We start from the raw sequence: 15,379 nt of genomic DNA, 5'->3' as shown, positions 1-15,379 counted from the left end.
GCTGGCTAGGTTTCCTTTGCCAGGCCCGAGGGAGGCAGCTAGAACTGCATTCCGGAACTATGCCAGCCATGACGCCCCACGACTGCTCCACAGGCGCTCACATGCACACCTGCTCTCTTCGTGGCACCCCTCGGCATCTGCCAGCAACGCTCCTCTCACGACCCAGAACAAGCCTCTGGGATCCTCATTGCAAGAGCCAAAATTTAACAGCAAAACTTGGGACTCCTCTAACGACATCAGCAGCTCCAGGCTAACTAGCAAAATTCTTTACAGAGTTTATGTCACTGATTTCCAGAATTGATTGTTGTGCAATTTGGGGATAGCCACCCATTAGACGTTAAAAGCTGACATTGCTTCCCAGAGGTCCTTTGCACAGGCCAGTGTTATCCAAACTTGGCCCCTTTAAGATGAGTGGACTTCAACTCCCAGAATTCCCCAGCCAGCCATGCTGGCTGGGGAATTCTGGGAGTTGAAGTCCACTCATCTTAAAGGGGCCAGGTTTGGACAACACTGACATAGGCCAAACACAGCATCGAGTTGGCGGCCTGGAGGGGACCTCCCTAGCACATCCCAACCTTGTGGCCTGGGCTCCTGGTCCTCAGCCCACTCCTCAAATAAGCACACAGAAAGCAAACACTAAGAGAAGCTAGACTCCTTCCCGCTGCCGCTCTCCAGCGGGCTCCTTGCAGGCAGAGACTCTCTCTCTTCCTCTCTTTTTGACAAACAGGCTGCTGCATCTTTAAAATCATAAAGGCTCTTTCAACCGTAGCACCCATATGATTATACCATCCCTTCAAAGTAGAGCCTGTGCCAACCTTTCTACAGTTTAGACTCGTGTTCAAACACTCTTATTCCCCTTGCCGTTTGAAAAGGCATGACAGTGCTGTCAAACTAATTATGGGCTCTGTATACTGATTACTGAATTTTATATTTTAAAAAATAATTTCCACCTACTTTTTAGCTCTCTATACTGTCTCAAAATGTATTTGCATGACAGGCTATAAAAGAAAAATTCCAAGTCAGTAAGTCAGCGTTACTCTATGAAATGTGATCCTAATTCTGCAAGAATTTCCTCCCCATTTAAACTCACTTGGCACTAAACGTCGCAACCCTTTGGCACCTGACACCATTCATATTTTGTTTGTTTGCACGGTCCTTTATAGCTTATGATTTTTGTCAATTATAATGACGTTCTTACGTTTTATTCCCGGGTATTGTTTTTACTGCCTTAATATCCTAACGCAGAAGTTGGATTAAAAATAATTTTCATGAACAATTGTTTTAAAAACATTTTGTGGAAATTGGCAGGGAGGGCTAGATTGAGAAAAAGAGCCATTCTGGAAAACAGAAGAGAACAGAGGAAGCCGTGGCGGGCAGCCCCGAAACTGGGCAACAGAAAGAGAGGTGCGGCCCAGAGACATGAGCTAGTGGGGAAAGAGTGGCTCCCTCTGTGTGTGTAAGATGCTCTAGATCAGTGTGTCTCAACCTTGGCAGCTTTACAATGTGTGGACTTCAACTCCCAGAATTCCCCAGCCAGCATGGCTGGCTGGGGAATTCTGGGAGTTGAAGTCCACACATTGTAAAGCTGCCAAGGTTGAGACACACTGCTTTAGATGCAGAAAGAATAGCAAAAAGACACACACGCAGACACACACCAGTTGCAGGGTGAGGCATCTCCAGAAGCAGAAAAGGAGAAATGGGAAAATACAGGTGGAGGAGGGACAGGACGTCTGCGGCTGAGGGACGGCAGACAGACAGTCGTCAGGAACGTCGTAAGGAACAAGGCGGCCAGGCCAGGCAGGCCTTCGGTGCAACTGCCAGAAGCTTTGAAGACAAGCAACTCGCTGCTGTTTTTAGCAGCACCCTGAAAGGGACCTGACTCAAGCCTTTGGCAGCCCTCCAGAGGAACCCACCCGCAGAGGTCTTCCTGCCAAAGAAGGGGCCAGGCAGAACTGCCCTTCGTTTAGGGCAGCCCCGGGCGAGCCAGGGTGGGCTTGGTCTTGCCCAGACAGGCTGCTGTCTCTTGGCTCAGAGGGCGCTTTTAGAGTGCTCAGTGCCAACAGCAAAATTAAGCTGCCCAGCGCTAAAATCCAGCCCAGGCTTTTGACGCATCGAGTGCCCCGCCTGCCACAAGGCACAGCGTTGGGTCACCACGTTACAGCCCTTTGTAAGAAGATTTGAGGGCCTGCGGACAGGAAGGGGCCTACGAAGGCCAGTTGCCCCTCAGGCAACCAGAGCACAGGAACAAGGCGCTTGCAGAGACCAGGTGCTGTCCTGGCACGAGTCCACGTCTGCTGGCGGGCTGGCAGCGTATCTCGGTGGCATCTGGCTGGGCATTACTGGAAAGCGAAAGGTGGAATAAACTGATTGCTGATTCAGCAAGCAGTGACTGCAATCACACACCAAGAGAGACACAATTTCCTGATACAACAGCGCAATACCCAACAGGCTGTCCATGCTATCGCTGGCATCCTAAACTTACTCCCGCTTGTTCCGTTAGGTCCGGGGCGGGGCAGGTGGCTGCAGCGATGGTGGCTGACAGTGACGCATCCGTCGCCCCTCTGCCCTCTCTGCTCCTACCGCAGCCGAGGGACAATTCTGGAACCTGGGCAGAGGGTGCCTGTGAGCAATGCAAAGGGGCGAGGAGGTGCACGGAGGGTGTTTGCGAGCATCTCTGTGGGCCTGCGTGCGAGGGGGGAGCCGGGTAACGGGTCAATGCTCCAGAAGCAATCTCGGGTGCTGGAGGTGCCTTGCAGAGGTGGGCATCTGGGTGTTGGTTTGTACTGTGGGGCTCAGCCGGTATCTCAGGTCTCGGACTCAGGACTGGGGGCAAACCGAGACTGTTGGAGCAGCAAACGAGATTCAGAGGCATCGTGTTGTGTTCCAAGGTCAGGCCGAGAGTCCTGGCCCGGCAATGTGTTTTTAGCCTCCTTCTTTGTATGAAATGGACATTTATGGCTGGTCACTCATCATGTCAGCCAGCCTGTAAACAGCCTCCTGTGGAACCTGGCCACTTGTTCGAGGATTCAAGACTTCTTCCTCTCCATTCGCAAGTGGGACATCAAGGGGGAAGCAGGGGAGGCTGGCTGCCACCTCCGGATTGCATAGGCAGCTCTTCCAGAAGGACCCTGCTGTGTGGGGGCTACAGGCAGGCCCCTGGGTGCTCGAGCCCCCCCCCCCCACTCCACTGCTCTTCTGAAGGATTCCTCGGTCCAAACATTCATCTGCTTCCAAAGAATCCCCTCAAAAGCCAGGCTTCCATAGCCAAGCTTCGCTTCTCCAACTTTCCGGCAGCAGCTTAGGAGAGAAAAGAAAGTGGGGAGAGGCGGAGGCAGCCTTGAATGACGGGGAGAAAAGGGCTTTCTTTGCCAGCCAGACCAAAGCTGTGGTGTCGCACAAACAAGCCTGTTATTCTAACACCAAGCCCAACGGCTATTTGGCAACAAGGAGAATGTTACCCTCGTGGGAACCGTGGCATTATGTTCTTTGGCACCCTGGTCCTTTCTGCCTCTATTTCTGGAATATGCTCCATGCAGGCGGGCCACCCACTTCTAACCCAAACCCGGGTGGGCACCCGCAGCTCACTCAGATAGGTCAAAATCACTGCATGAGAAGAACTGCAAGCGGGGGATGAGTTGCCTGGAGAACCCATGGGATTGTTCTCGCAGCCCTCCTCCTCCTCCTCCTCCTCCTCCTCCTCCCAGCTCACTTCCAGATGTCTTTGGAGGAGCCATTGAAGCCTGACACATGCGGCCCCAGTCCCTGCTCAGCTGGTACTTGCTAGGTGAGGCTTGGCCAGCAGCTACCTTGCCGTTGAACCCACCTCACCAGCACTTGGAGAAAATGCTGCAGACTCTCCCCAGCCCCCTTTGAGCTCCTGGTTGGAAAGGCAGGATATACTCGGTGTAAACAAGGCATGGAAAGCATGTCAAGTGACCCCAGCTTCTGGAATTCCTTCCAGCTGTTTGCAGTAGTGAGATGATTATATTGGCACCTGTATATGCGTGTGTGGGTTGGTGTGTGATGGTGTAATGGTATGTGAGAAAGACCTTGAGAAACTGAGCAGAGAGATGCTGCCAAGGGAACTTTCAGATAAGAGGGGGCATAGCCCACAGTTGCATAATGGGAGGAGAAAGAGGATCAGAACGGACCCCCCCCTAAGTTCTCGGGCTGTAAAGGAGATGGTGGGAGATTTGTACTTTCAGACTTGTAAGATTCTGTTAATGCAGCCTATCGATAAAGTAGAACTAGTTCATCTGGTCTCTCTGGGAAGGCTGACACGTGGTGTGTGTGTGTGTCCTGCGAAGCATGGGGTGGGCTACATTGCTCTGTGCCACCGGTGGGAAGAAGGGGGCTTTGGACACCTCCTCCTGTCTGGGGTAACCTGCTTTCCTCCCTCCTGAGGTGGCATAAAAGCCCAGTCCAGCAAAGTGCTTGTGACCAACCCAGAATGTAACGCGGCATATTTCCAGGGCAGCAACTCCTGCCCAGCGTCGCCCAACCTGAATGAATGTGTGGCGGGGGGGCTCAGGGCTGGGGAGCTGCTTCCCCCACCTCTTTGCCACCTGCTATGGGGGGGAGGGGAAGGCATGGAGAACGGATGCTCCCCTTTCTACAGCTCTGGCAACCGTGGAAAATTTTATAAAAAGTTCTAGCTGTGGGAATATCAACCTCTCAAGAGTCCCCAGCCCAACCCAGGTCAGGCGTGACCACAGGCGAACCGTTAAAGCTTGGTGGGGGGGTACAGCTGGGTGTCTTCCAAGGGCCACAGGCTGATTAATTTTACTGATTAATGTTGATACAAAGGTCTTAACAGCAGTGCTAGCAAGCAGATTACAGCAAGCGATGCTGTTTGTTACTAAGAATGATCAAGCGGGGTTTATAAAAACTAAGCAAGCAGCAGCCGACATTGAATTAGTTGTAGGTTTAATATTCTTGAATAAAAATGAAGACCAATTTGTGATTTTATCGTTAGTTGCTGAAAAGGCTTTTGACAAAATACTGTATACAGACATGTTTGCTGTACTAAACAGGTTTGGATTTCCTCTGAAATTTATAAAATGGATTAAGATACAGTACTATATGAATCGCCCATACCTAACGTAAAGGTTAATGGTATTTTTTTCTGCTACTTTTCCATTATTTAGAGGAACTAGGCGAGGATATCCACTCTCACCCTTGCTTTTTAATCTCTGGGTGGAACCCTTGGCTTGTGCTATTAGACAACACAGGGAGATTTACGGAGTAGTACATACCTCAGCTGAACACAGATCGGTTTTATTTGCAGACAATATCCTTCTGCTTATTTCTAAACCTCATACTATTATTCCAGTGTTCATGCACATGATAGATGCCTTTAGTGAAATAGCAGGATATTCTGTTAACTGATCCAAATCGGAATTGATGCCAGTAAGTGAAAATTTGGTTAACCACCCATTTAAGGAATAACAATTCTATACTTATACCGAATCCATTAAAAATTTAGATATCTGTATACCAAAAGATACAACTGAGTTAGTAACGTGTAATATAAATAAAATATATAAAGAGGCTTCTTCAGATATGGATAGATGGGAGTCATTAAACCTCACCCTTTGGGGAAAGGTGAATGCTCTCAAAATGAATATTCTTCTCAGGTTAATTTATATTCTGAGAGGAACTCCTGTTCAAATATCTGGAAAATATTTTCAGAAAATAAATTCTTTGTTTAGAAAATGTTTATAAGGTTCTTCGATTCTGAGACTATCTTTACAGAAAATGCAATTACCAATTAATGAGGGAGGATTTGTTTTCCAAACCTGGAGCTCTATCATCAAGTTTACCTACTGTCAGGTATTAAATAGTGGAAGCCAACAATTGGTGGTAATTTTCAGATTTGGGCAACATTGGAATATACGTATACAGGTAGTCCCTGGGTTAAGAACGCCGAGGTTACAGGGGATCCATAGTTAAGAACGGAGCCTATTATAGCAAAATTCAAGTTAAATACACAATGATTCAAGTTAATCACATACTACTACTTATACAGCATTATACAATAATACTATTCTGGCTTACATACAAATTCGACTTAAGGACAGACCTTGGGAACGGAACTTGTTCTTCAACTGGGGACTCCCTGTATAGCACCTTTGGTTGGATGGACAGTGTTAGGATCTAAATACAACAGAGCTCTAATATCTCTGGAAATGATTATGTCAGTTAGAAAGCTATGGAACGCAATGTCTTATAGAAAAAAGATCTGACCCTTTTTCCCATGCTAAATTGACTTTATGGGGAAACCCAACATTAAAAATTGGGAAAAAGATGTTGATATGGAAAAATTGGATGGGAGTGGGGATATTGACTTTGGATCAACTGATAAATGATGAAGATGAATTTTTAACATATGCTATGTTAAGAAATAAATATCATCTACTGGATGTAACCCAACGGCAATATTTACAGCTACAACGTTTGTTAACAACCTTGTTTGGACCAGCAGCATTTTCAGCTTCTGAGACACCTGAGATATTAGAACATGTTAAATCCTTTAAAACTAAAAAACCTACTATTAGCTTTCATAAATGTTTGTTATCAATAAATCAATTTGACAGATGTTAAGAGATGAGTGGAATAAAGAGTTAGAGGTTTCTGTATTACCTAGACAATGGAAGAGTGTCTTAACTTCTATAGCAAGAGTGTCAATGGACCTTAAACTATGACTTATACAACAAAAAATAATATTTCTAATTTATTGGACTCCATTACATTTGTATAAAAAAGGACTGTCTAAGACAGCATTTTGTTGGAGATGTAACAAGGATAATGCTTCTTTACAACATATGTTTCTACAGTGTCCTATACTTACTAAGTTTTGGGAGAAAATAGTGCACCATATAAATGTGACTGTGTGGCAAAAGCTAAAACTGTCAGAGGATAATATTCTTTTGAACTATATACCTAGTACATGGAACTTGACAACCAGACACCGTAAATAGATTTTCTGTGCCCTTACTATGGCCAAAAGACTGATACTGCAGCACTGGAAAGATAAACGTATGGCCCCATTTATTCAACGGACGGAAGACCTGATTGCACTTGCCACCTATGAGCAAATTGCCTGCAGACGTAGACTTTGCATGCACAAGTATAATGAAATATGGGATTCATTTACACAAAATACAGTAGGTTAGGAAAAAGCATGTTATATAATTGTATTATACAAACACACATACACACACATATCGCATACTATTTGCATTAGATAAATATATATTGAATTGTAACTATTTACTGTTGTAACAAGATATACTTTACATTTTCTTTTTTTTTATCATTCTATTTTTTCCACATTTTTTAAGCACTTGTTATGTCATTTTTTTGGGATAATGTATGTATCTTTGTGTATTGTTCCTTTTTTTTTTGCCATTATTATAAAATAAAGGAGGAATAATAATAATAATAATAATAATAATAATAATAATAATAATAATAATAATAGAAAAGGGCCGTGGGCTGAGGGGGCCTGGCCCCTGCCGTGGCAGGAGCAGCTGCCCCCTGGGGACGGGCCCTTTCCCCTCCCCCGCTCTCCAGCCCAGAAGACGAAGAGGGGGGCTCTGGGTCTGCAGAGAGGGGCGAAGGCATGCCCGCCCCCAGGGCACAGCTGGAGAACTGGCCTCGGGGAGCCGAGCAGCAACGCAGTAATGCAAGTGTCCAGTCTCTCTCACAGCCACAGCTAAAATGATGGTGGAAGTGCAAAGACCAATGACCAGACAGGAGAGGGGTGGTCCCACAGCAGACCTGCCAGGCTACCTGCCAACCTCCAAGGCTCTGTACTCTAGAACGTCCCCATGGGAGGTCTTCTACTAGCATGAGGACACCTTAGACCAGTGTTGTCCAAACCTGGCCACTTTAAGATGAGTGGACTTCAACTCCCAGAATTCCCCAGCCAGCATGGCTGGCTGGGGAATTCTGGGAGTTGAAGTCCACTCATCTTAAAGTGGCCAAGTTTGGACAACACTGCCTTAGACCAACTTAAGCCTCTCTCAACAGGGAGCCGGCGATGAAGCAGAGAATCTCTCTGAGGACACGTCTTTGGCAGATGCTAAGCAAGCAGGATGCGCGGAGGATCCCGCAGAGCGAAGCAGTCAGCAGCATTCCAGGCAGGGACCTTAGGGACGCATGGGGGAAATTTTCTGGCTTTTTTTCCCACTGCAGCCCCAGCTAGACCGGGTTCATTTTTTAAATGCACTCTTTCTCCTACCAGCTTCTCTCTTCACAACAAATTTGGTGCCATACTATTCAGTTTTGGCATTCTCTTGCTGACGGACAGATAAGAGAGAGACTTATATAACTTCTTACTAACGTTCTGTTGGGTTGGAAAGAATATAAATACCATCTTGACTGAAAAGGATGAGATATAACAATCCTATAAAGTGGGTTGGATTGAGAAAGAGGGACTGGCCCAAAGTCACCCTGCTGACTTCTGTGCCTAAGGAAGGAGTAGAACTCGTAGCCTCCTGGTTTCTAGACTGGCACCTTTACCGTGGCACCAAACTGGCTCTCCCGTGGACAGTCGCATAAAGCCCTTTAACTGGGAACTCTGGAAGCATCTTAGATTAAGAAGTGCTGAGTCCCTTCTCTGGTGTGCCTGAAAGCGATGCCCAGGGCAGGGAAGTGCTGCATGTACAGCCAGGTCCTCCAGCGGTGGAGGGGAGGAAACTATTTTAAACTGTGCATTTCAAGAGTGCAGAGTCTCTAGATACCATCAGGATCTCGACAAGGACCCAGCTCCAAGCAGTCAGGAGCTGGCAAGCAAACCCTAATCCAAAATAGGCAGGGCGCAAATTCCGGAACAGAGAAAAAAAGGAACAAAAGGGAGCCACGGACCAAACAGGCAAGACTCGTCATAAGAGAATAATCAGGCTCCTGGAATGCTCCAGAAATAAGTTTCTTTTTTTAAAAAAAAAATAACTTGCCAAAATAAAAATGACTCTTGCGATAAAAATACTGACAATAAACCCTCAAAGCAATAAAGCAATCTAAAATTTAAAATGCATATTACACATCACTTCAAACATCAACTACGTGTAACGAAGTTCAAGCAAAAGAAAAAAAAAAAGAAGAAAAAAAGCAAACCAGCTTGCTGGAAACAAAGGAGGCGGCATCAGACCGACTAAGACCGGATGCCTTGGAAAACAATCCTGTAAGGTAGGGCCAACATTGTTCCTGCAGCTTTGTAGCATGGAGGGAGGAGAAAAAAGAGTTTGCTGGAAGCCACTTGGAACCAGCTGAACAAGGGCTCTGCATCGTGCCCAGCTGTCTGCAGAGCCGCTGGCCCGCTGAGCTCTCTCTCAAAGGTGGCAGCTTTTCCTCTGCGGCAGAGAGAGACAAGCCCTCGCCCGCAGGCCTGCAGCTCCCCCCGACTGCCAGGGCCCAGCGCTCACGCAGCGGCCACCCTCCGCTGGAGGAAGGAAGACGTCAGCCTGCAGCCAGTCGCTCCCCCCCTCGAGGGCTCCAAGAGATCACCCCGCAGACCTGCTTATCGCGGGCAGACACCTTGGGCAGCCCAACTGCAGCCAATTCGAGGAAATCATCACATGACGGGCAGCCAGAAGCAAAAATGCCCAAAACAAACACTGGAGTGCATTTTGGAGAGAGGGAGGGGGAGGGAAAAAAGCACGTTCCAAACTTTTCCTGGGCAGAAATTCAAACAGCCAGCTTATCCCACCCCTTCCCCCTTTGCCAGCAATTTGGCCAGTCTTCCTGCTCTCCCTTTTCAACCCTTTATCCTGAGCTGGAGAGGGCCATCTGGGTCCTCTGGAGGCTGTTTCTGGTGAAGAAGCGGGGGAGACGGAGCTCCTGAATGGGTGGAACAACTGGGGGTTTAATGCAGGCTGACCACAGCAGAAGAGTTTCGCCGCTTGCCTCAAAACTGCTTTCCAGGTGTTTATGGACCTTAACTACTTGCAAGACCTGTTCAGCTAGAGAGAACTATGGAATTTTTAAAAGTGTGCAAAAGTACACAACACACAGCCACACATTAGCCTAAGCCGTAATGTGATTTGTTGGGGTTCAGCTTAATAGGTGGCATGAAAGCAGATACCGTATTGGTCAACAATAGCTCACGATTTAGCACTGTATGTAAAGTAAGCCATTTTGGCTTATCCAACAAACCACAGCTTAATTCAATGCATATATCCAGCCAGAGCCTCTTTTCAGGGCTTTCCAACCTTGGCAACTTCAGGCATGGGGACCACTCCCAGAATTCTCTGCTATGGCCATACTGGCTGGGGAATTCTGGGAGTTGAAATCTACATGTCTGGAAGTTGCCACAGCTGGGGTTAGATCTCCAGCATCTCGGAACCAGAAGTGCGAGGCTGCTATTACACAATCGCCTTGACTCATTCACAAGCAGCGGGGATGACAGATGTCATCTTTCCCCCCTGATTTTCCTACTGTTTTGCTTACTATAAAAGAGCTGAGAAGTCACAGCTAGCCACAGCATGCCGCTGCGTTAGGCATCCTCTGTTTGGAAGGGCTGCTGTTGCTGCTGCCGGTCTCAAACCAGCCCCCCACCGGCCCTGTTGCTGCCCTTCTCGTGGATGTCTTGAACGTCCGAGGTTTCCAGCAGCTTCCTGGATTCATTCCTGACAAAGAACTACTTCTGAACGTAGTTAGCCTCTCTCATCTGGGACAGCAAGGGGAGATTTCCCTGCTCCAGAACACACACACAGAGAAGTGAGAATTTCTATCTGCACTGAGAATTGTCCAGATAGTTCTGGGAGGGCCGACCAGCTAATGAACCTGGCCAGAGAGGGCGGTGGAGCTTGAGTCAGGAATGCCATGCACTCAGGCACGCTGCTGCCGCCAACGGGAGGTCGGGGAGATCTCCCCCAAGGACCCAGGGATCTGGTCTGCGGGATCTGCCTGCCTGCCGCCAGGCCTCCACTGCGGCCTGCCAGCATCTTTCCGGAAACAGCTGGGGCAGATGGTCTCATCTGGCTCAGGGACCTAAAGGGGGGAAGGGCCTTCATGATTATGACCCCCAAAAGAGCAAGGGGGAAGGGAGGAGGGAACTACTGGTGCCTGGGCTCAGCCCTTCCTGCCGCTTAGCCTATTTTATTGCTCTCACTTTTATTGCTTTCTCTTCTGGTTTCAGCTCAAGAGCATCTCTAGGGTATGACTCCAGCTGGAAGCTTTTGTGTTTCATCACAGGATAGAAGAAGAAGAACAAACTCCCAGAAATTGGAAAGAGCATCTGCTGTCTTGAAAAACCATTTAGATGGCTCTAGAAGTAGAAAGCAAAATGCAACAATCCTGCTAAAAGCCCAAATCTTCGTGCAGCTAACACCAGGTGCCAAAGCAACTCCAGGCACACACACACACCGCAAGCCCAGTCAGAAGATTTCTGAGAGGGGTGCAGACTCAGCACCAAGGGCAGCAAGTTCCACAGCAGTGAACGCGCACACACGCACGCACACACACACCTCACAAAATATACTAGATCTTAAACGTGTTAACAAACCACAATTGCTGTGTCCATAGAGCAAGCCCGAACAAACGTACCATATGATGGCTTAATGGCCTAGTCTGGTTCATACAGCACGCTAAGACAAAGGCTGGGTCCCACAACTTGTGGAACCACAAACTATTCCACCCCACTTCAATCTAGTCTAGCCTGTTGTGCAAATCCAACCACTGTTCAGTCTCTGCACTGAAACGTTATAACAGCTCAGCTGAGACATTCATACTTGGGTAAACGGGATGAGGGGAGAGGAATGACAAAAACAATGTCATGCCTTAAGCTCTGCCCCTTTCTGTGATGTTACAGGGACATCCAAAAGGGTGGAGATTGGTAATGATGGCACGAAGCTGCTTTAATCGTTTGGACAAAAGATTCCAATCCTGAAAATGCCCTGAAACTCGCATCAGCCACTTCCAAGAAGTTTTCACCTTAGATATTTTGCTGGTCAAGAAGTTGCTTGGGTGCTTGGAGGAACAGCCAGAGATTGGCCACTGACCTTGGGCTACTAGAGAGCAAAGAAAGCAAAACCTACAAACTGATGGGATTAACAATCCATTCTTAATCCAACGCTTATCCCTTTGCATTTGCTAACCCAGAAGCAATCAAGTACCTCCTAGGAAAGGTGCAAGATCAATGACCATCATGGTTGCTGCCCAGGCAGCGATGAAACAGGAAATTCCTCATGGAAATCTGGTGACCTACCCTAGCAAGAACCTTCTCCAATCAAACTCCAGAGCCTAAGGCATGAGACTCAATGACCCCACAGTCATATATGCCCTTTTCAAGTAGCACCATCTCTCTATTCCTCAGGCTACTTCTAGATACTCTCAGTGTCAACCCTTCAGTGTAGGCCAGGTCAAGAGACAGACACTGCAGAAATGATACTTTATTGTCATAGAAAAAATCTGGAAAGTCTACCCAAGTTTCTCTCTGTCCCATCTTATGCTAAACAAAATCTTAGACTGTCTCTGGACTGTGTAATCACTTCTCCAAGTCCCTCCCTAATGGCTCTTTTATAACTTTCCCAAGGCCAGCTCTAAATTCCTTTACAGCCACCCGCAGTCAATCTCTATCCCTTGCACCACTGGGGACGGCTGAGGACAGAGTGCGCTCGTGATCGGGCGCTCCCTCCAACTTCACCCCCTGCCTCTCCTCTGCATCTGGATCCTGTCGGATGGATTATTTTGGAGCAAGGGTTTAGTGCTGTTTTAGAATTGCACTAAACCTCTGTTCCGAGGTACGTCACCAGTGCCTATGACCTACTGGTCAGCCGGTTTGGCAGAGGACTAAACACCCTTCCAAGTACCCACCCAAACTCACCCCGCCCCACCACAGAGTGGTTGTTTTGTCTTTCTAAAAAGAAAAACTTTGGAAATGGGTCCCTCTGTTTTTGCAAGTAACGAAACTGCAGAAGACAAGCATCCCCAACTCCTGTCGCTGTCCAGCTGACTTAGACTAAAACTTGCCTGGGACCTTGGTTGGTCTCTGGCGTGAAGCACCTGCTCTCTCAGGTGCTTCAACTTCTTCTGGCTCATGCTTGCGATGGTGCCAGTGCCAACCCCTGGGGGTCCCTAAGCCTGGTAGAGGATGGGGTACCTCTTGCTGCTCTGTGCCACCTTTTCCCAAATAAAGAAAAACTGGCTGCTGAGAATGATCAAATGTCTTGTTTCGTGGATGTTGAAAATCTGGCAGTTCAGCAGAAAGGTGGTTAAGTCGCATCGTTTCAAAGGGGTGGGGGGATGGAAACCCGTTTCTTCTCCTTTCTAGGGGGGAGCCAGTTGCTGAATGTGAGCTGTGGTTCTTCACACGTTTTGAATGCGGCGGCTTCAGCCTGAAACTTCTGAGGATCCTTCTCTGAGCATGATTTGGATGCTTCCTCTTTGAAGTCAGAGGCAATCATGGCTTGCGTTGGTGGGTGTCTGACTGGCATGAGCTTTGAGCAAAATTTAGCTCTGATCTTCACCTGAAAATATCAGACCAGGGTGATGGCATTAAATGCCTTTGGCTCATATTATGAGGGATAACATATAGCCACTTGTAGAACGTATGTTTCCTGGCCTCTGAATAACCACCACTAGCCCTTAAGCAGTTTGGATTAAGGGATGGGCCTGTTCAGATGGGACTGCAGTCTGAACCCCAGAGGCTCTATTCTGCCCAAGCTCACTTCTTCTTTGCTCTATTTCAATGGAAAGCCACCTGTGTTCTTCTAGCAAGGCCTTGCAACTGAGCCTGCAAAGTCAATCATTACTTGATTTATACCCCACCTTGTTCTCTGGTAAGAACTTGAGGTGAGCTGCGAAATTTAAAAACAAAAACAACATAGGAACATCAAAGCTCACATTTACATTGACAATAACACTGGCATTGCAAATCATCCATTAAAAGCCTGGTGAAAGAGATCCGCTTTATTAATGTTGAGAGCTGAAAATGAAATGCCTCTCCCAAAGGGAAGGAATACCAGGCTCTGGAAGCAACACAGGAGGGGCCCTCCACTCCAACCTGCCAGAAAGGGAGGCCTTGGTCAGTAGGAGTGATTTCAAAAGGGCCTCTCCTGCAGTTCTCAACACTCAGGTGGATTCAGAACAGGATCCTAAGCCTTGAAGATCAAGGCCAGCGCCTTAAATTGCGTCTGGTAAGGAACCAGGAACCAGTGCAGATCTTTCAGGACAGGTTTCCCAGACCTTGCATTAACTACCAACTTAGCTGCTACACTTTGCACCAGGGGTAACTTCAGGACACTTTTCACTCTTGTAGAACACACAGTAGTTAAGGCAGCATGTCATTAAGACGTGCCTGGCTTTTCCAGCAAAAATGCAATCCTATTCAAAACAGATTGAACTGCAGTCCTCAAATCAAATTTCTTCCACTCTGTCTGATTTAATTTTAGCTTATTCCGTCTCATCCAATCCGTTGCTGAATTTAGGCAATCTTCACTGCTTCCCTGGAGTTGGAAGTTCCAGGTCAACAGCTTCCGAGAAGAGTCTTTCTTTACAGGCCTTTTGATTTTGCCAGCAATTTTGGCCTAAATAGAAGAGGGTGGGGGAGGGTCTGTCTATTTCAGCCCAATGACAGCAGAAGGACCACAGGGAGCGGAGGTCTCACAAAGGAGCCACAAAGAAATACATCAACAAGTGTCCCAGAAATATCCAGCTTCCTCAGAGATGTGCTGACTCTGACAAAGGCCCCTTCACATTCCTTTACTCCATACACTTGGGGTTCTCCCCACAGCTCATTCGGAGAAGACTTTATGAGCTTCTACAGGGTGAAGATGCAGAATGCCCAAAAGCACCTCCAAAAACATCACTAGAAATCCACAAGAGGTCCCGTAAGGACCTAAGTCTCAGCAAGCACCAAGGAGGATTTCAAAAGGGCAGGAATAGAAATGGAAGGCAACTCCAGTGGAGCCAAGTTAAGAAAAAAATCCTAACGCTCAGCGACAACTTTGATCTCTTCAGGAAAGAAGATCAGTGAGGACAGAAGAGAAGGCAGAGTTAGCACTTTTAATTTCTAAAAGGCACCAACGTTGAAGTAAAGCAGTCAGCTGTCTGGCAGTCCATGGTCCTAATCCTGACCCATGGCTAGGATTGGGGTGGGGGTCCAAGAATGCCTGCAAGCCTCATGCCCTTAATTCCACGCAGTTGCTTGATTACCTCAGCTGCATGGGAGGTAGGCTGAGGCTCAAGGCTCTGAACACCAGCTGCAGACACTGCCTGCAGACAGAAAAAGATATTTATGATGGATGAAGCCCAATCTCCTTCTCTCTCTCCAAGCCTCTTCCTTTTAACTATAGCATTTCACCTCAATATAGGAGTCTGAATAGCCGGCAGATAAGAATCCATCACAAGAATGAAAACATGTGACTTTTTCTCT

The 15,379-nt window shown here is 47.4% G+C and overlaps 1 protein-coding gene and 1 long non-coding RNA gene across 8 annotated transcripts in view; one reads left to right on the top strand and one right to left on the bottom strand.

Moving 5' to 3' along the window:
* The window catches only part of MACF1 (microtubule actin crosslinking factor 1), a 305,205-nt gene that overhangs the window by 235,860 nt on the left and 53,966 nt on the right, over positions 1-15,379 (bottom strand). The window lies entirely within an intron of this gene.
* LOC148216933 (uncharacterized) lies at positions 8,966-11,912 on the top strand. Its single transcript, XR_015798471.1, has 3 exons — positions 8,966-9,192; positions 11,144-11,338; positions 11,816-11,912. It is a non-coding gene; the product is annotated as an uncharacterized LOC148216933 (long non-coding RNA).

This window comes from Python bivittatus, unplaced genomic scaffold (assembly GCF_059951505.1).
Source record: "Python bivittatus isolate LINGU-HERP-01145 unplaced genomic scaffold, Pbiv_v1 ctg000040_np1212, whole genome shotgun sequence".
NCBI lineage: Eukaryota > Metazoa > Chordata > Lepidosauria > Squamata > Pythonidae > Python > Python bivittatus.
This window is presented reverse-complemented; position numbering and strand designations above follow the sequence as displayed.